This window comes from Phoca vitulina, unplaced genomic scaffold (assembly GCF_004348235.1).
Source record: "Phoca vitulina isolate PV1807 unplaced genomic scaffold, GSC_HSeal_1.0 scaffold107, whole genome shotgun sequence".
Lineage (NCBI taxonomy): Eukaryota > Metazoa > Chordata > Mammalia > Carnivora > Phocidae > Phoca > Phoca vitulina.
The window spans coordinates 13454-26713 of NW_022589810.1; positions in this window are offsets into that span (position 1 = coordinate 13454).

The following is a 13260-nucleotide window of genomic DNA, read 5'->3' on the forward strand; positions in this document are numbered from 1 at the left end:
GTGCCTCTAAAGGGAATCATAGCATTTTTAAAACTGTACAATTCAGCGTTTTTTAGTATGTTCACAGAGATGTGCAACCATCACTACTAATTCTAGAACATTTTCATCATCTTCCAAAGAAACCCTGTACCCATTAGCAGTCATTCCCCATTATCCCCTCCTCCCAGGCCCTGGGAACCACTAACATATTTTCTGTCTCTATGGATTTGCTTATGTTGACCATTTCATTTCAATGGGATTGTACAATGTGTAGCCTTTTGTGTCTGCCTTCCTCCACTTTGCATAATGTTTTCAAGGTTCAACCATGTTGTACCATGTATTAGTTCTTTATTATGGCTGAATAATATTCCATTGTATCGATATGCCACATTTTGTGTATCCATTCATTAGCTGATGGACAGTTAGGTTATTTCCATTTTGGGTGACTGTGAATCATGCTGCTGTGAACATTCATGTACAGATCTTTTGTGTGGACATACGTTTTCATTTCTCTCGGGTATATACCAAAGAGTGGGATGCTCGGTCCTATGACAGTTCTTTGTTTAACTTTTTGAGGAGCTGCTGAACTGTTTTCTACTGCAGCTGGGCCATTGTACAGTCCCACCAGCAATTTATGAGGGTTCCCATTTCTCTACCTCTTTGTCAACACCTTGTTGTTATCTGTCTTTTAAATTATTGCCATCCTAGCGGGTGTGAAGTGGTATCTCATTGTGGTTTTGATATGCATTTTCCCTGATTTCTGAGGATGGTGGGCATCTCTTCATGTGCTTGCTGGTCATTTGTATATCTTCTTTAGAGAAATGTCTATGCAGGTCCTTTGCCAAATTACCATCTCTGTGGCAGCCTGCTGGGCAGGTCAGACCACAACCTCTGCTGCAATTGGCGCCAAACCATCAGGAATTCAACAACTGTCAGCTTCCCTGTTGTTGGCTCCAGCTTTCAACTCAGCACTCACCAGAGAAAGCCAAATCGGCTTCCCAAACCAGTCACATAGGATGCCCTGCTTCTTAGTAGCCCACCTCCAGCTTTTTAAAAAATTAATTAATTTTTGGGGGGGGGAGGGGCAGCAAGAGAGAGTCCTAAGCAGACTCTGCTCTGAGCATGGAGCCCAGTGTGGGACTCAATCTCAGGACCCTGAGATCACGATGTGGGCTGGAACCAAGAGTCAGATGCTTAACAGACTGTGCCAGCCAGGCACCCCACAGGCCACTTCTAGCTTTTCCTGCCAACAACCTCCAATCAGACCCGAGAGACTGCATATGCAAATGGACAGTGACCAGACCACATATAAAAATAGAACTTTGGGGGCGCCTGGGTGGCTCAGTCGTTAAGCGTCTGCCTTCGGCTCAGGTCATGATCCCGGGGCCCTGGGATTGAGTCCCGCAACGGGCTCCCAGCTCTGCCAGGAGCCTGCTTCTCCCTCTGCCATTCTCTCTCTCTCATGAGTAAATAAATAAAATCTTTTTTAAAAAATAGAACTTTGCCCTACAACCTGCAGCAACCTGCCCAGGAAACCAAACCCATATCAACAATAAACAACCCAGGAAGCCAGCCTGCTGTAAATCATACTTGCAGGAAGTCAGATTGCTATCTCTAGTGACAATCCAGGAAACGAAACAATAACTTCTGTAACAACCAGCCCCAAATGGCCAGGACTTGATTAATAACTGACAAGCTTCCTTCATTGTCCTGCTTCCAAATTAGGACCAATGGGAGAAAGCTAAGTATGCACCCCTAACCAATCACCTAGGATGCCCTGCTTCTAGTTAATCTGCCTACATGCCAGTGGCCTCCAGTCAGGGCACACCTGAAGCCTTCTCTCTCTCTCTCTCTCTTTTTTTTTTTTTTTTACAAAAAGCCTTACCCTCTCTGTCTGCCTTTGAGTCTGTGCCAAAAGGCAAGTGACAGTGTCTGATACCCTTGCTCTCAGAAGCTCAGAATAAATGGCCTTTGCTTTTCTCATTTGGCTTGTCTTCATTTATTTTCACAGGGCATACCTGAAGTCTTTCCTTTTTTTCACTATAAACTTTCCCACTCCCCTGCCTTCCTTTGAATCTCTGCCAAACATAACTGATGATGGCGGACTCCGTTGCTACAGCAAGCGCTGAATAAATCCCTTTTTTTTTCTTTTTTGGTTCTCATTTGGGTGGTTTTCGTTGATTTTCACAGTGGGATTGCCAGATAAAATATAGGATGCCCTGTGAAATTCAAATTTCAGATAAACAACAAACAATTTTTAGTATGACTATGTCCCAAATATTGCATCATTGTGATTTGCTAAATCTAGAACACTAAGCATATGTAAAAATGTAACTCCACACAGAATTCTCAGAGAGGAGTATCTTGACACAAGGCAGCTGAATAATTCTGCTCGGCTGAGCCCTCTGGTTTGCTAAATGCCAATTAAATGACATTTCTGGTTTCTGTTATGTTGTGTTGTGTTGTGTTTCTGTACCAGAAAAGAGCTTTGCCTCCAATCAGTTCGTGCTTTCATTTGCCTCTATCAAGCTGGGAGACTTTCAAGTTACTGTCTGGGTTTTAGTCCCAGACAATGCAAGGCATTTTATTCTAAAAGTCCTTTGCTCCATGTGCGTTAATTAGTTGTTTCCCCGGTCCCTGCTGCCAGTCTCCCTGTGCTCTTCAATGGCGAGTCATGTCAATTCAGTTGCCCAAGTCCCTAGGGGTTCACGCAGCTTTCATCACGGATTTATTTTTGTCCCGACCAGATGGCTCCAGGTTCCTGTGACTGCATAGGAGTCTTTTGGATTATCCTGTTTATCTTTCCCAGTGCCCAAGGTAAGGGTGGCTCTTCATGAAGCACATTTGTCAACACGATAAGCCGTTCACCACCACTGCTGCCTGGTAACCGAAGTTATTAGATTTAATATACGTGTTCATAATCTCCCTAGCAAACGCTGGAAGGGGATAGTTGGCTTGCCAGTGGAAGGGCGGCAGCTGACAGGGCTCAGCAGAGAGGAAAGGGACACTACAGGGGGTGCTGGGGGGCCCCCCCCGTCTGAGCCCTTCTTCACCTTTAAGGAGGTGAGCCTGAAAAAGATAAGCAGAATATCTTTAATGAAAGATATATATATAATAAACATGCGAAGGTAGGTGCGATGTTTAAAGAAACAATAAATCAAACCTGACACAGGCAATATTTCACTGTGAGATTCAGGAATTCGTCGACAGAGAACACTTGGCTTTTATTAAAAAAATAACTCCATACATTCCCACACAATGAAAGATCTCTTACATTGGCCCAGGATAAAGCTGACTATGCTCTGGTCAGTGCAGGTTTTAAAAACTTTGAAAAACATGCAGGGAGCCGCCCAGTACAAGATTCGTGGCACTGAAACTTACACACACGTGCATGTGTGCACGTCCCCAGCAGAGCACATATAATCCAGGAATTATGAATTCCTCTTGTCGGGGGTTTCAGTCCCCACAAACGTCTATTGTTCAGAATGCTGAAGGACCCATGATGGACACAGATTGTCAGATGACTGGTTCTCATTCCTAAATCAGTTCCTCTTATGGACCTACCCACGCAATGCAGAAGCCAAGTGGACTCTAATGGCAGGGGGAGCTGCTTGGCCTTTGTCCTAGAGAAACCAAATCAAGACTTTCTGACTTTGGGGATCTAGCTAGATGACTCTGTGCCTTGTTTTGGCTGGCCCCAGGGAACTCAAAGGCTAATAAAGTAGTATGCTTGCCTCATAAGCCAATTAGAGGTTTTTGCCTACAAAAGCCATTAGGACACAGTGCTGTCCACGAAGAGTGCTATATAAAGGTAAAAACATGCTGGAAATACTGTCCTGATTTAATCCAGACCTTGAAAGTTAAGCAAGGCAGTGAAGGATGAGTTCTGCGTGTGTTTGGGGGTGGGGGTGGGGTGGGGAGAGGGAGATAGGGTACATTCAGAATAAACAAAAATAGAAGCCAGGAAGAGCAAGGAATGTTTATGAAAGGGGGAGCAAAGTGGGTGTTTTGCAACTTGGTTGCAAGAGGGGATGCAAGAGAGTGAAGAAGAGAAAGGAAATGTCAGGGGCGCCTGGGTTGCCCAGTCGGTTAAGTGTCTGACTCTTCGTTTCGGCTCAGGTCTGATCTCAGGATCATGGGATTGAGCCCTGAGTCGGGTTCTGTGCTTGGCGAGGCTTGAGATTCTCTCTCTCTCTCCCCCTCTGTGCCTCCCCCACCCCTCTCTCCTCTCTCTCTAAAATAAAAATAAGTAAATCTTTAAAAAAAAGGCAATGTCAATGATAGAGAACTGAAATCACAATAGCAACTACTATAAATTTCCTGCTTTATATTTGCTAAGTGCTTTTCACCAAATATTACAATTAAAGCACACAACTCTCTGAAATAGGTATTGTAATTCTTATTTTACGGGTGAGGAAAGTGAGGCACAAAGAGTTTCTATCACTCAAGGTTTCAATCTAGGGTATTGACCTGTAACACATCATGTTGAGGAACTCTACTGGGCACCAGAAGGAGCTAAGATGGTAGGTTCTGATTACCAGGTCAGTCTGATTCTGTTCCTCCACACCTTCATACCTTCTTGCATTAAGCACCCTCACCCTCCTTTGCCTTCCCACAGTTTATTCATATTATTAAGCTCCACCATGACCATATTCTTTTTTTTCTTATTTTAAAAGATTTTATTTATTTATTTGACAGAGAGAGAGTGAGAGAGCACAAGCAGGGGGAGCGGCAGAGGGAGAGGGAGAAGCAGGCTCCCCACTGAGCACCCTTGCGGGGCTCAATTCCAGGACCCCGGGATCATGACCTGAGCCGAAGGCAGACACTTAACTGACTGAGCCACGCAGGCATCCCCCACCGTGGCCATATTCTTGAAGTATTGGTTCATATGTGTATTTTATCTGCACAACTCACACTGTTTCCTTAAAGGAAGGGATCTTGTCTATCCTTCTGTATCTTTCCCAGAGCAGGGAGCTTAACACACACAATGGTTAATTGATTGATGAGGATTCCACCAAGCATTTCATGTAAGCTCCTTTCTACCTGTAACACTTTTTATTTTTTATTTTTTGTTAAAGATTTTATTTATTTGACAGAAAGAGCACAAGCAGAGGGAGAGAGAGGGAGAAGCAGGCTCCCTGCTGAGCAAGGAGCCCGATGTGGGACTCGATCCCAGGACCCTGGGATCATGACCTGGGCTGAAGGCAGCCGCTTAACCGACTGAGCCACCCAGGCGTCCCAACACTTTTTTTTTTTTTTGAAGATTTTATTTATTTGCCAGAGAGTGAGCAAGCGAGCGAGCAAGCAAGAGAGAGAGAGCACAAGCAGGGAGAGCGGCAGGCAGAGGGAGAAGCAGGCTTCCCGCTGAGCAAGGAGCCCAATGTGGGACTCGATCTTAGGACCCTGGGATCATGACCTGAGCCGAAGGCAGATGCTTAACCGACTGAGCCACCCAGGTGTTCCTGTAACACTTCTAGAGTGCCTGATTAGAGCACCTTCATCATCAACTTTACCTGGGAAGGCAGCTTTTCTGCAAATGTGCAGGATGCAGTGCTGGGCACTGGCACTTTTGTGATCTCTCTTAATTTTCTCTAGGTGTGTATTGTACATTTCCGTTTTTCAAGATAAGGAAACTGAGGCCCATAGAGGTTAGGTTAGCATGTGTCAAAGTGTTAGAGTAAGCAGTTAGTTAGGTTTTTTAAAAAAGATTTTATTTGGGGCGCCTGAGTGGCTCAGTCGTTAAGCGTCTGCCTTCGGCTCAGGTCATGATCCCAGGGTCCTGGGATCGAGCCCGATATCGGGCTCCCTGCTCGGCGGGAAACCTGCTTCTCCTTCTCACGCTCCCCCTGCTTGTGTTCCCTCTCTTGTTGTCTCTCTCTGTCAAATAAATAAAATCCTTAAAAAAATTAAAAAAAAATAAAAGATTTTATTTATTTATTACACTGACACTGAAAAAAAATCTCCAAGGTATATTGTGAAGTGACATAAGCAAGATTCAGAGTATTATGCAAACTTTATGTAAAGGTGTGTTTGTGTTTATACACATCTAGGATACCTCTAGAAGGAGATACAAGACACCAAGAACATTGGTTGCCTCTATGAAGGGAAGGGAACCGGGTGGCCAGGGCATGGTGTAGGAGAGGGATGGTTTGAGATAGGGAAGGACAGTGGTGTTTTGTTATAAAAACCCCTGGTGGAGCACCTGAGTGGCTCAGTTGGTTAAGCGTCTGAATTAGGCTCCCCTGCTGAGTGGGGAGTCTGCTTGTCCCTCTCCCTCTGCTCTTCCCCCCCTCCACTTGTGCTCTCTCTCTCTCTAATTTTATTTATTTATTTATTAGAGAGAGAGAGAGTGGGGAAAGGGAGAGGGAGATGGAGAGAATCTCAAACAGACTCCACACCGAGCACAGAGCCAGATGCAGGGCTCGATCTCACGACCCTGAGATCATGACCTGACCCGAAACCAAGAGTCAGACACTCAAATGACTGAGCTACCCAGGCACCCCAGTTAGTTAGGTTTTAACAGGATGCCTGAAGGCCAGAAAACGGGGAGTCATGCCTGCTCTGGGAAAGTTAGAGACCTGCCCTGGCAGCATTCCAAAAACACCACCACAAGAAGCTGGATCAAACCAGACAGGCGCATGACAAAGAAAGCCAGACAACCTGACCAAGTAAGGGAGAAAAGGCATGAAACCTGCTTCCAAGAAATCCCATCCCCAAGTAATAAATAATCCACCCCTCGTTAACAACTGTAAATACAAGATAGAGACCCAAAACCTCAGGGAGCTCAGCTTCCCCCTGAAGCTCACCTGCTCTCACATCTTAAGAGTGTACTCTCTTTAATAAGCTTTCCCACTTGCACTGCTCAACCACTGTGTCTGATCTTTCCTTGAATTCTTTCTAGCAAGAAGAAAGCCTTTGGTGACGTCCAGGGATGGGCTGGGTGGAGGCCTCAGGGCCTGGGGATCTTCCCAGTCCCACCTGGTAATGAAAGAATAACCCAAAGACATATTGTAAATTATTATCGCACTGATTTGCTTGAACACAAAACTCTAATAACAGATTGATTTTATCTAACTATGGATTTATCTATAAGAAAGATGAGAGAGGAAAGAAGGAAAACAACAGCCGTATTTGGAAATGGTGAACATTGTTTTCCTCTTGTGGGGTAAGCTGGCAACCAGCAAAAGGTCGGTTGGGGGTGTTCTGCCCTTGGTCAGCAGACTGGGTCCTCGGCGGGGAAACCAATGTAGATGTTTATGGATTCCCAGAGGACCTTGGGAATTTAATTCCGAGCAAGGTGTGACAGGCTATGTCTGTGCTACATCTGTCACTGTCTTCTCCATCTCAGCTCTGCTAACCCTATACCAGCAACTTTCCCAGAATTTTTCACCTACCCCTCTCAGTCACTCAGCACTCAGCCATGTGGACTATGAGGGCTGCTGGTTCCTTCTGATGCTGCTCATGAGTTAACTGTTGCTTTGGGATCATGGTTATGCAGCAACATTTAAGAACCTGGACATTAGATGGTGAAGGAGAGCAAAAAGCCTAAGGACAATCACACTAAGGAATGTTGAAATCCACTGCATGTCCAATTTCTTAGTTTGCCTAAGCCCAACCTGGAGAGCAATTCACAAGGATGAGTTTGGTCAATATTAGTTAAGCAAGCAGCTTTTAAGTTAATTGATTGTACCACTTCTCCTAAGGTATTTATTGGGTGCAATAAGATGTGTTACCCATTGCCCAGACTCCACTTTGGCTGGTGAGCAAATAAAACGTCTATCTGATAAATTTATGCTCATCTGTTATACTTCTAATGCTTGAGCTATTTCTTTTGCTGTTTGAGCCAGAATCTGATATAAATTATGGATAACATGATCTAGTTCAGGAACTCCTAGCCAGAGCATAAATCCTTGCCCTAATCAGTGAAATAATGTCTTGGATACCTCCTGGTAAGGGAATACATCAAAATAGTAATAAAACGAGAGCACAGGGAAGTTCAGTTTTGAATGCCTGGAAAGGCTGAATGAGTATACTCAAAGTGTAGGCATATTTTAATATGGCACGCATAGGAAATCCATCTGATTACACCAAAAGAACATCCCAGGGATGCACACTGAAGAGGCACAAACGTATTGTTTATGGTATCACTGACACTGCCTTTCGTGTACTCATGAGTGCATGCCCTGGAGTTTAAATGCAGTGCTTGTAGTTAAAAGGACCTCAAATGGTCCTTTCCGGTGTAGCTCTAAGGTGTCATTTCACTGGTGTCTCTTCCCAACAACCCCAGTCTCCTAAAGACAAATCATGTAAGGGTGTATCTGGGGGTATTCTCTTTGAGAATGCAGCTTGCACCTGTTGAGCATATGATGTTGTTTTTGACAATATTTGTTTTATTTAAAGATTTTATTTATTTATTTGACAGAGAGAGAGATAGCGAGAGAGGGAACACAAGCAGGGGGAATGGGAGAGGGAGAAGCAGGCTTCCCGCTGAGGAGGGAGCCCGACGCGGGGCTCGATCCCAGGACCCCGGGATCATGACCTGAGCTGAAGGCAGGCATTTAACGACTGAGCCATCCAGGTGCCCCTGTTTTTGACAATATTTGATAAGCTTGAAATGTTAATAAGGTAGAGCCTGATAGAGGAGGAATCATCATAGTCTCGTGGGTCCTCCTGGAATCATTTCATGTGACGGCCTCTAAGGATTAAACTTTTGTGGAAATTGGGATGATTTTGATTTAAAAGATCACTAGTCCATTCAGTTCTGCCAAAATTTTATAGGTCAATATGATCAAGGAAGTTTTTATTTTAATGGATGTACCTTACACAGTTTCTTAAGTATTTCACCTGTAAAGTGAGATTCCCTATCACTGGAGAGTAATGAATATACTATCCAAGTGGTAAAAACAAAATCTATCTATTATTAGTTTTTGTTTGTTTGTTTTGGCAATATAATATTAGCCTTTTAGTAGGGGAAGACTTCAATACAAGCATAAAACTAACCATTACTAAAGTGTTGTAGGGATGGAAAAACTTTTCTTCTACCCCCTTTTTTTTTTTTAAAGATTTTGTTTATTTATTTGACAGAGAGAGACAGAGCGAGAGAGGGAACACAAGCAGGGGGAGTGGGAGAGGGAGAAGCAGGCTTTCCACCGAGCAGGGAACCTGATGTGGGGCTCGATCCCAGGACCCTGGGATCATGACCTGAGCTGAAGGCAGACGCTTAATGACTGAGCCACCCAGGCGCCCCTCCTCTACCCTTTTATGCTCGTTCAGTGGGGCTTGTGAATTAAACTGACAAAAGACAGATGAGCAAGACAAAACACAGGTTTTTTTTTTTATTTTTTAGACAGGGGGAGGGGGGTGGGACAGAGGGAGAGGGAGAAGCAGACTGCTTGCTGAGCAGGGAGCCCGAAGAACCCCAGGACCCTGGGATCATGACCTGGGCCAAAGGCAGACACTTAACTGACTGAGCCACCCGGGTGCCCCAGAGAGAGAGAATCTTAAGCAGGCTCCATGCCCAGCATGGAGCCCAACACAGGGCTCTATCTCACAACATTGAGATCATGACCTGAGCTGAAATCAAGAGTCAGCTGCTTAACCAACAGAGCCACCCAGGTGCCCCAACCAGTTCTTTTGTTTTGTTTTGTTTTGTTTGTTACATACACAGTGTACATACATGCAGAAGTGCTCAGTGATAAGTAACTCGGAAGGGTGGTTAGAATTGGGAGGCTTGGGGCGCCTGGGTGGCTCAGTCAGTTAAGCGGCTGCCTTCAACTCAGGTCATGATCCCAGGGCCCTGGGATCGAGCCCCGCGTCAGGCTCCCTGCTCAGTGGAGAGTCTGCTTCTCCCCCTCTCTCTGCCTACTTGTGCTCTCTCTCTGTCAAATAAATAAATAAAATCTTTGGAAAAAAAAAAAAAAGAATTGGGAGGTTTATATACCTGACTTAGTAGGGAAAAGGGTGGGGGGAAAAGGCTCTTATGAGTAGAACAAATAGGTTTCTTAGGAAAGACAAATGGGTTTTAGGAGAACAAATGGGAGCTAAGAAAGTTTGCGATGTTTGTTTATGCAGAGGCAAGTGATCTTTCCCTTTTCTTCATGGCCATGAAACTTCCCTGGAGAGGGGATTTATGGTAGGTTTACTCTTGGTCTCTCTTCTGGGAGTAAATCTGAAGCGGGAATTTATGGAAACCTCATTTACCAGAAGTTGCTGCTTTGAGTCAGATAATGGAAGCTCTAAGAGAACTTCTTTCTACATCTGTTGATTCTCAATTGCCTTCAGCTCAAAATAATTTTTATGCCAGAGTGGCAGATTTTGGGGTGGCATATTCTATTCTCCTTCAATGTTGTTCAAAATTTTGTGATTTGGGCTGAAGGGTAGCAGAATACGGCACCCTAAAATAGGCCTCTTTGGCATGCAAATTATTTTGAGCTGATTTTTTTTTTTTTTTTTTTTAAGAAAAAGAAGACACAGGAGAATCTCTGAAAACAGAGTTGAATTAGTTTTTTTGTAAGGGAAATTTACATTTGTAAGGGAAATCTCCATTTGTAAGGGTGTCTCCCTCTTTGTACCAGGAAAAGAAGGATGATTTATTTTCAAGAAACTCTCATCAATAGAGAATACGCCTGACTTAAATCTGCATAACATCCTTACTGTACTTTTCCTGGTAACCTTCCATAACTGCTCCTCTCCCTCCAACATCTTCCTTTTGTCGTTAGCTGAAGATGGTATTTAAGCTGGTGACTTGGGCCATTTGGGGGAGTTTTATTGTTTTTTTTTGGTATCTCCCACGTATACGTGAGGTATACATATTATTAAACTTCTGTTTGTTTTTCTCTTGTTAGTCTGTCTTGTATTACCGGGAGGCCTCCGCCAAGAATCTTGAAGGGTAGAGGGAAAATATTTTTCTCCCCTATAGAGCAATTGAATAAAACCCATTTGAAAATGTTCAAATTTTTTTTTTTTTTTTTTTTAAGTAGGCTCCACATCCAGCATGGAACCCAATGAGGGGCTTTTACTCACAACCCTGAGATCAAGACCTGAGTTGAGGGCGCCTGGGTGGCTCAGTTGGTTAAGCGACTGCCTTCGGCTCAGGTCATGATCCTGGAGTCCCTGGATCGAGTCCCGCATCGAGTCCCGCATCGGGCTCCCTGCTCGGCGGGGAGTCTGCTTCTCCCTCTGACCCTCCCCCCTCTCATGTGCTTGCTCTCTCATTCTCTCTCTCTCAAATAAATAAATAAATAAATCTTTAAAAAAAAAAAAAAAAAAGACCTGAGTTGAGACCAAAGAGTCAGCCACTTAACTGATTGAGCCACCCAGGTGCCCCGTTCAAATGGTTTTGGAGGCAAGGGTTCTGAGCTCTGCTTTTCTTTATAGCTTTTCCTGGGTTATGATAATGACAGAGCAAGATTTGGCCACATTTCTGGAGTAAAATTTCCTCACCAATATTTTTTTAAAGTTTGAACCAATTTATCTTTACCATTGTGAATAATTTCACAGAGAATACATTAAACGTCTGGAGATGGTCTCTGGGAACATTAAGCAGCCATCTTGGCAACACAAATGCCCATGATTGTGATGAGGAATAAAAGCAGAAAAATGTTCACTTTTAGCCTGAAAGGTTGACCTATAGGCTGCATAGTTTCGATAAGGATCAAATACGTGCTGGTTGCTGCATTCTTAAAGGGTCTCATGACTGCCTGTAAATCTCACCGATAGTTAATATCGAAGTGAATGATAAGCACCAGAGAAATCTTGCAAAAGTAGTTTTAGCAGTAGAAATTTGAAGAAAACATTTATGATCTAATACTCCCTGCACGTCCCCTCCCCTTTGAGCACAAAGCATAAAACCTCCAGCTTCATACAGCAAAAGTGCAGCTCTTTATGCTCACGGGTCCTGTCCCCATGCTACTTAAATAAACTTACTAAGTTGCACCATTAAGACATCTCAAGACTTCTTTCTTGACCGTTGCGCTCAATGATCCCAGAACAATTCTACATACGCCAGTTTTTGAGATGGCCGGTATTTCTTTTCTTCTGAGGGGGAAGATTATCAAATTTGAATGAGCTTTTCAGGATTCATGAAATTACATTGGGCAAGCCCCTTCCCCCTGTCCGACAGTTACCTCTGCTTCATTATAATGTTAAAGTCCCTGCCCTAGGAGTAGCACAAGCTTCATTAACATAGGATGCAGGGTAGGCATGTTTTCTAAGTATGCCTGCACAATCTTATGCCCACATTTACATGCTCCAAGAGCCAGTATAAACTGGATGGTGTCTTGGGCTCCTTCTCTCAGGTAGGGAATGCAAGGTCTTGCTTACTTTTGAAACAGCACTGGGAGTTTTAAACACTGATTTATTGTCTCTGATATAGTTAGGCTAGAGACTTGTGAGTTTTTGCATTCTCTTTGTTCCCTTAAAATCCTTAACTACTGAGCTTTTGCATTTCTTTGTAATTCTGACACCTCCTAGGAAGTTCTGCAAGAAGTGTGCTTGGACAGATAGGGCATAGATCATGGAAAACAGCTAGGGGCCCCAAATGACTTGTCTTATGTCACAAAGCTATATCTAATCTTTCTTTTTCTGGAGATCCCTAACTCTTTCTGCTTTCAACAGTCTTAGGATGAGCCCCTGATTTTTGAGCAAGTTTGCTTTCATGGGAGGAGCTTAGCCCAGTTAGAAATGCCTGATTTTGAGCTTGCTATAAGGCCTGCTCCGAGGAAGAAAAGGGCTACTGTCATATGAACCCCAAAGTAGGGGCTCTGGGACATTGACCTTTTTAGACCATTCATCAGTGGCTGAGGTCTAGCAATAGTACCTAACTGCAAGATAGGTCTTCAGCAGCTGTTTTTTTTGTTGTTGTTGTTTTTGAAGACCAGTGTTCCTTCATCAGAATGAATGCAAGTAAATTGGCAGGCATTGATATCATGATAATATTTACCGAACAATCATTTGGTTGTATTCTTTGTTTTTCAGTAATACCAAATCAATCTAGCATTCTTATAACAAACTGTAGAAATGATCTCTGAAAGTATAGTCTTTATCTAGCATTCTTATAAATGGAGGGGATGCCATATATATAAATACTTAACATATATGAACTATATCTACCAACACTATATTATACCTTGTCCTCCATTTAGCAGAGAATGTTATACACAGGTCCAAACTCTTTTCTATAGACATCTATTTTTATTTTTTTAATTAAAAAAAAGTTTTTTTTTTTTAAGATTTTATTTATTTGCGAGAGAGAGAATGAGAGACAGAGAGCATGAGAGGGAG